We start from the raw sequence: 6674 nt of genomic DNA on the forward strand, positions 1-6674 counted from the left end.
GGGACTGAAGGACAGAGACTATTCTATACCTTTCCAGACACAGGTACTACTTTTGATGCTGCTGTTGAAGCGCTAGAAACATACTTTACACCGCGTAGGAATGTAGTGGCCGAACGCCATGCCTTCAGAAAGCGTGTTCAGGCGCCAAGTGAATCAGTGCTACAGTATGTTGCTGCTCTGCGAGACCTAGCGACAACGTGCGAGTTTGGAGTGAACTTGAATGAAATGTTGCGTGACCAATTGGTGGAACACATCAGTAGCCCTCGTATACGTGAAAAACTACTTCTAGAATCAGACTTGACATTACAGAAAGCCATTAACCTCGCTACACAGATAGAAACTGTTAGTGAACAAGCAAAGCGTATGGCCAGTGATAACTCCTCCTGTGCACCTGTGCAAGCCGTGTCTGCTGCAACAGCTTCCTATCGTCGTGAACCTCGCTCCTCTGCAAAACTACCGTCTGCTGCTGCTCCTCGTTCTGCCTCCGGCCGAGTCTGCTACCGCTGCGGTTCAGACCGACATTTAGCCAACGATGCATCCTGTCCTGCTTCCACGGTTAAGTGTAGGAACTGTAATAAAATAGGACATTTTGCCAGAGTCTGCCGTTCTGCTCCAACACGTTCTGTGCACGAAATTGACATGCCTGAAGTCCAGATCCTGTACTTGCATGACCACACTGCTTCTGATAAAATTCAATGCACTGTCAATATTGCTACAGCAACTACTACTCCAGTCCCTGTTGAGCTGACAGTGGATTCTGGCTCCTCTGTGTCAATCATACCGACACACCTGTATAACAAGCACTTCAGACATGAACGTTTGCTGTCCCCTACAGTTAAATTAGTGACCTACTCCCGAGCTCCAATTCCAGTGATTGGCTGCCTACCTGTTACTGTGTCCCGGAATGATGCTCAGTGTCAGACTTCTCTTTTCATAGTCGACTCTGGTACTGCCCTCCTTGGAATGGATTTGATTAATGGCCTGAACTTGTGCTTTAAGGGTTCTGCTGTACTACCTACTGCTGCATCGATCTCTGCTCCTGTCATGACTACTGCTCCTCTGCCCACGACCACTCTTGGCTGCGCTAAGAACTTTATACACAAGGTGAAAGTGTCTCAGACTGTCATGCCTGTACGTCAGAAATTACGCCGTTTGCCCCTGTCTGTGCGGAACGCTGTGAGTGCTGAGATCCAGAGTCTCCACCAGGCTGGTGTGATAGAGAAGATAGATGCTTCACCCTGGGTCTCCCCTATTGTCGTTGTGCAGAAGAAGTCAGGAAAAATTAGAATGTGTGTGGATCTGCGTGAGCCCAACAAGGCTGTAGTTGTTGACTCCTTCCCTCTTCCACACATCGATGAGATGCTGGACCTACTGCACGGGGCCACAGTGTTCTCCACCGTTGACCTAGAGAGTGCTTACTATCAGTTACCCTTACATGAGGAAAGCCGTGACCTGACTGCCTTCATTACACACGAAGGACTGTTTAGATTCTGCCGTGTTCCGTACGGTCTAGCCTCTGCACCATCAGCCTTCCAGAAAATGCTAGCCACCATTCTAAAAGGCCTGCCTAATGTTGCCAACTACTTAGATGATGTGATTTTATGGGGTCACACACAAGCCAGTCATGACGATACACTGAAAGCTGTGCTGCATCGCTTGAGAGATGCAGGGCTACAACTGAATACATCAAAGTGCAATTTCAACAGATCCAGTCTGCGTTTCCTGGGCCATACAGTGACTGCAGATGGCATTCAGCCAGATGAGGACCACATCACTGCTGTACTACATGCTCCATCTCCTACTGATGCAGGCCAGCTCCGGTCATTTCTTGGACTGTTATCGTGGTACAATAAGTTCATCCCCAGCTTCGCTACTGTTGTCGAGCCTCTACGTAGCTGCATCCGCCAAGACATTGAGTTCAGCTGGTCAGAAGAGGCACAGCGCAGTTTTGATACTGTGAAACAGCTCCTAGTACAGAGTCCAGCCCTAGCTTTGTTCAACCCTGAGCTCCCTACAGTTGTGTCCACTGACGCCTCTGCCTATGGCCTTGGCGCGGTTCTCGCCCAGATCCAGCCCGATCACACTGAGCGCACAGTTGCTTTTGCCTCCAGAACTTTGACTCCTGCTGAACGCAAATACTCAACAGTAGAGAAAGAGGCCCTGGGATGTGTGTGGGCTGTGGAGAAATGGCGAACGTACTTGTGGGGCCGGAGATTCACTTTACGTACCGACCACCAGGCTTTGACTACCCTCCTGACCACCAAAGGAGCTGACCGTGCTGGTATGCGTATTGCACGCTGGGCAGCGCGCTTGCTGTGCTTTTCATATGATGTTGCATACTTACCTGGAAAACATAACACTACTGCTGACTGTCTCTCCCGCCTACCTCTGCCTGCTGCTGCTGGCGAACCAGAAGTTGAGCCTGAGTTTGTGGCCATGCTGTCCGTTAATCTCCTGTCTGCTGTCTCCCCCGATGAGTTTGCTGCTGCATCTGCTTCCTGTCCAGAGCTCTGTGCATTGCGTGCACAGATTGCTGAGAATTGGCCTCCCTCTCCAGCTGCTGTGAGTCCAGTCACACGTCCCTACTACAAGCTTCGCGATGAACTGTCAGCCCAAAGTGACCTCGTGTTCCGAGGCCTACGGCTCATCCCTCCTGTCACCCTGCGTCACACCCTCGTTGACCTGGCTCACGAAGGACATCAGGGCATCCTGAGGACTAAACAGCGCCTCCGTGACATCTACTGGTGGCCAGGTATGGATGACCTTGTGAACACACAGATTAAGAACTGCTACATATGCCAGTCCATGGATAAATCTGCTGCTCCCACTGCTGCACCTCTGCAACCAGTACAGTTTCCTGCAGAGCCTTGGGAGAAGCTAGGAGTAGATGTTGTGGGTCCATTCGAGAATGCCTCTCCTGACTGCCGTTTTGCACTCACACTGATTGACTACCACTCTAAGTGGCCCGAAGTTGCTTTCACATGTTCTGCTACCACAGCCAATATCATTACTTTTCTCACTTCAGTATTCAGCAGGTTGGGTAACCCCAGGACCATTGTATCAGACAATGGGCCCCAATTCTTGGCAACAGAGTTTGCAGCATTCTTGAAAGACCGTGACATTACACACATACGCACTGCTGTCTACCATCCTGCGGCAAATGGAGCGATTGAACGCTTCCACCGTGTCCTGCGATCGTCCATACAGTCTGCTATCCTGCAAAAGAAGCCTTGGAAGGCTACAGTGACAGATTCCTTGCAAGTGTACCGTGCCACTGCACATGCTACCACTGGACTGTCACCCTTTGAGTTGCTGCATGGTAGAAAAATGCGTACACGCCTTCACGTTCTTCCCCCACCATCGACAAGCATTGATACTGATGTGCTTCGCCAGAGAGTGTCCTCCCAGCAAGCCCAGATGAAGGCTTACACTGACTTCCGCCGCGGAGCACGCGCTACTGTTTTCAAAGAAGGGGACAGAGTGCGTGTCCGACAGCCTTTCCATGTTCCAAAGGCACATCCACGCTACACCAAACCAATGGCCATAAGAAAGCAAGTTGGTCCAAGCACTTACCTCCTGGCAGATGGAAAGAAATGGCATGCATCACGTCTTGCTAGATATTATGCCCCAGCGTCACTTATACCAGATACTCTGAGCACGGCCTCTGAGCCTGACCTCCCGGATGCTGTACACTCTCATACCAACCCTGCCCGCATCAGACAGCCTCCTAGTTGGCTTGAGGATTTTGTTACTTAAGCATACATGCATACACACACCAATCCTAACCTGTTAAAAGTTTCCAAGGGTATTGATGTTACATTTACATACTGATAGTTTGATTAATAATCATCTTTTGCTGTTGTTCTAATACTATTCGTAGTGTTGTGAGATTGAATGGTCTCTTCCTGTTTAAATTCTACCAGTCTCTTTAAGAAATGATTTAATTCCATGACAGATTTCCAATTACTGTTATCAATGTTATAATTACTGTGTTTCTTAAAATGTTACTTGAGTATATGCATACAGAAGGTTAAAGGTATGCATAATGTTTGATAACTGCTATTGGTAACATGCTTTTAGGTTCCCCTATTGTAATGCAAGTCCTATTCTTAAGTAAGGGGGGAATGTTGTGTTGTTAATGTTCCGCGTGCCTCTAGGTGGCGCTCATACATACTGTGTACATGAGTGTACTGTTTATGTTACAAGTTGTGTGTAGAAAAAGTAGAGAAGAAGAAAAGATAAATGGAGAATGGATTATACACTTGTTACTGCGTGCTTATTACTTAGTTAAAATCACAGTTTATTTAGCTTTGCATTGCATACATATTGAACATAACACGGTTGTTCATTCAAAAACCTTTCTTATAACACATATAAATAGCAACAAGCCTCAACGGTAACACTTTACATTACGGCTCGATAATAAGGTGGTAATTGTATGGTAATTTCTATGTAATTTCATGGTAACAATCCCTTGTTACCACTTATTCATTTTTTTCAATTTTTCAATTTAATTTCGTTTATAGAGCGCCAAAACATTACACATGTCTCATGGCGCTTTACAGAGTATTAAACATTCAAAGAGTATGTAGTATGTACTATTACCAGTCATTTCTATGCAGTTTCTAGTGCAATTACTCTGCTGTTTATAGATAATAGCAATGCAAACAGCATTAATTAAGGTGGTAATTTCTATGGTATTTTGATATAATTTTATGAATAATCCTTTGTAGCCACTTATTAGAAGTTATTTCCATGCAGTTTCCAGTGCAATAACTCTGCAGTTTTTAGGTAATAGCGATGCAAACAGCTTTCATTTTAAGAATAATAAAATGGTAATTATTTGAAACTTTGAATCCTGGACTATCATTTCAAGAATTCATTTTAAATCATTACCATTTTATTAAACTTAAAATGAAAGCTGTTTGCATCACTATTACTTAGAAACTGCAGAGTAAGTAAAAAGGGGCTACAAAATATTATTACCATGAAATTACATAAAAATACCATAGAAATTACCACCTTAATTAATGCTGTTTGCATTGCTATTACCTAGAAACTGCAGAGTAATTGCACTAGAAACTGCATGGAAATTACTTGTAATAAGTGGTAACAAGGGATTGTTACCATGAAATTACATAGAAATCACCATACAATTACCACCTTATTAGCAAGCAGTAATGTAAAGTGTTACCGCTTCGACACTCCTCTGTTAAGCTCATGCGCATTCTATACCTCCATCACTATCACTCTATACCTCTATCACTCTTTCCATTCATCATTTTATACATCTATCACTCTATTCCTTCATCATTCTATACCTCTAGCACTCTATCCCTCCATCATTCTATACCTCTAGCACTCTATCTGTTCATTTTATACATCTATCACTCTATTCCTTCATCATTCTATACTTCCATCATTCTATCACTATCCTTCCATCACTCTATCCCTCCATCCTCTATCACTCTACCATTCTATACATCCATCACTATCCCTCCATCATTCTATACCTCTAGCACTCTCTGTTCATCATTTTATACATCTATCACTCTATTCCTTCATCATTCTATACTTCCATCATTCTATCACTATCCTTCCATCACTCTATCCCTTCTTCATTCTATCCCTCCATCCTCTATCACTCTACCATTCTATACATCCATCATTATCACTCCATCATTTTATACCTCCATCACTCTATCCCTTCATTCTATACTTCCATCTCTCTGTTACTCTATCCCTTCATCATTCTATACCTCCACCACTCATCATTCTAAACCTCAATCACTCTATCCCTCCATCATTCTATAGCTCCATCACTCCATTCCTTTGTCATTTTATATCTCAATCACTTTATCCCTTCATTATTCCATGCCTCCACCACTCTATCACTCCATTGTTCTATCCCTCTATCTCTCCATCATTCTATTAAATTTAGGGAGTGACCCGTATCACCGTCTGGATCCAGGAGGCTGTTATGTTTTCGCTTGGCGGAGGTTTGCGCTCTCTGAGGACTTTTCTAGATTTTGATTTTGTGTAGCTGAAAAGGTGCTTAAGCCCGTGGCAGCATGTGCAAGAGTTATAAGAAACACCCAGATTTTGGGGTTGCTCCTTCCAAAACGCGTAACTCCTCACCTCGCTCCTAAATGAGATATAAGCGAAGGGAAGAATTCATGCAGAAATGCACGCGTAATCGCTTTTTTTGGACTTGCGCACCCTTACGCACATGGGGGAATACCCCCCCCATAGTGAATACGTTTTCCCCTTTCTATCCAAAATATCTGGGTTGAGGCATATGAAATCTGTTGGCAGGCTGGATTCTTGACACCCCTGCACTAGATGCAGTCAGTGGGTAGACAATGTATTGTATTTTTAATGCCATCAGGTGGTTTCGAATGACTTAAGCCCGGCGCCCACCAGAAGCGGCATTCAGCGGTGTTCGGCAGTCTGGGCTTGACGCACAGGATTTTAGAATAGTTTTCTATCTCTGTGCGGCTGCTGCGCGGCAGACGTTTCCAGTGGGCGTTGCTCCATTGAAAACAATGGAGTTCTATTTTTTTTATTGTCGCGGCGCGTACGTGTCCGGTGGGCGATGGCCTTTCGGCAATAGAGAGCACCAATTTTATGTATTTTCCAAAACATATTTCATCACATCAAAAATGTATTGATAT

The sequence above is a fragment of the Sardina pilchardus genome, chromosome 10, assembly GCF_963854185.1.
Source record: "Sardina pilchardus chromosome 10, fSarPil1.1, whole genome shotgun sequence".
Lineage (NCBI taxonomy): Eukaryota > Metazoa > Chordata > Actinopteri > Clupeiformes > Clupeidae > Sardina > Sardina pilchardus.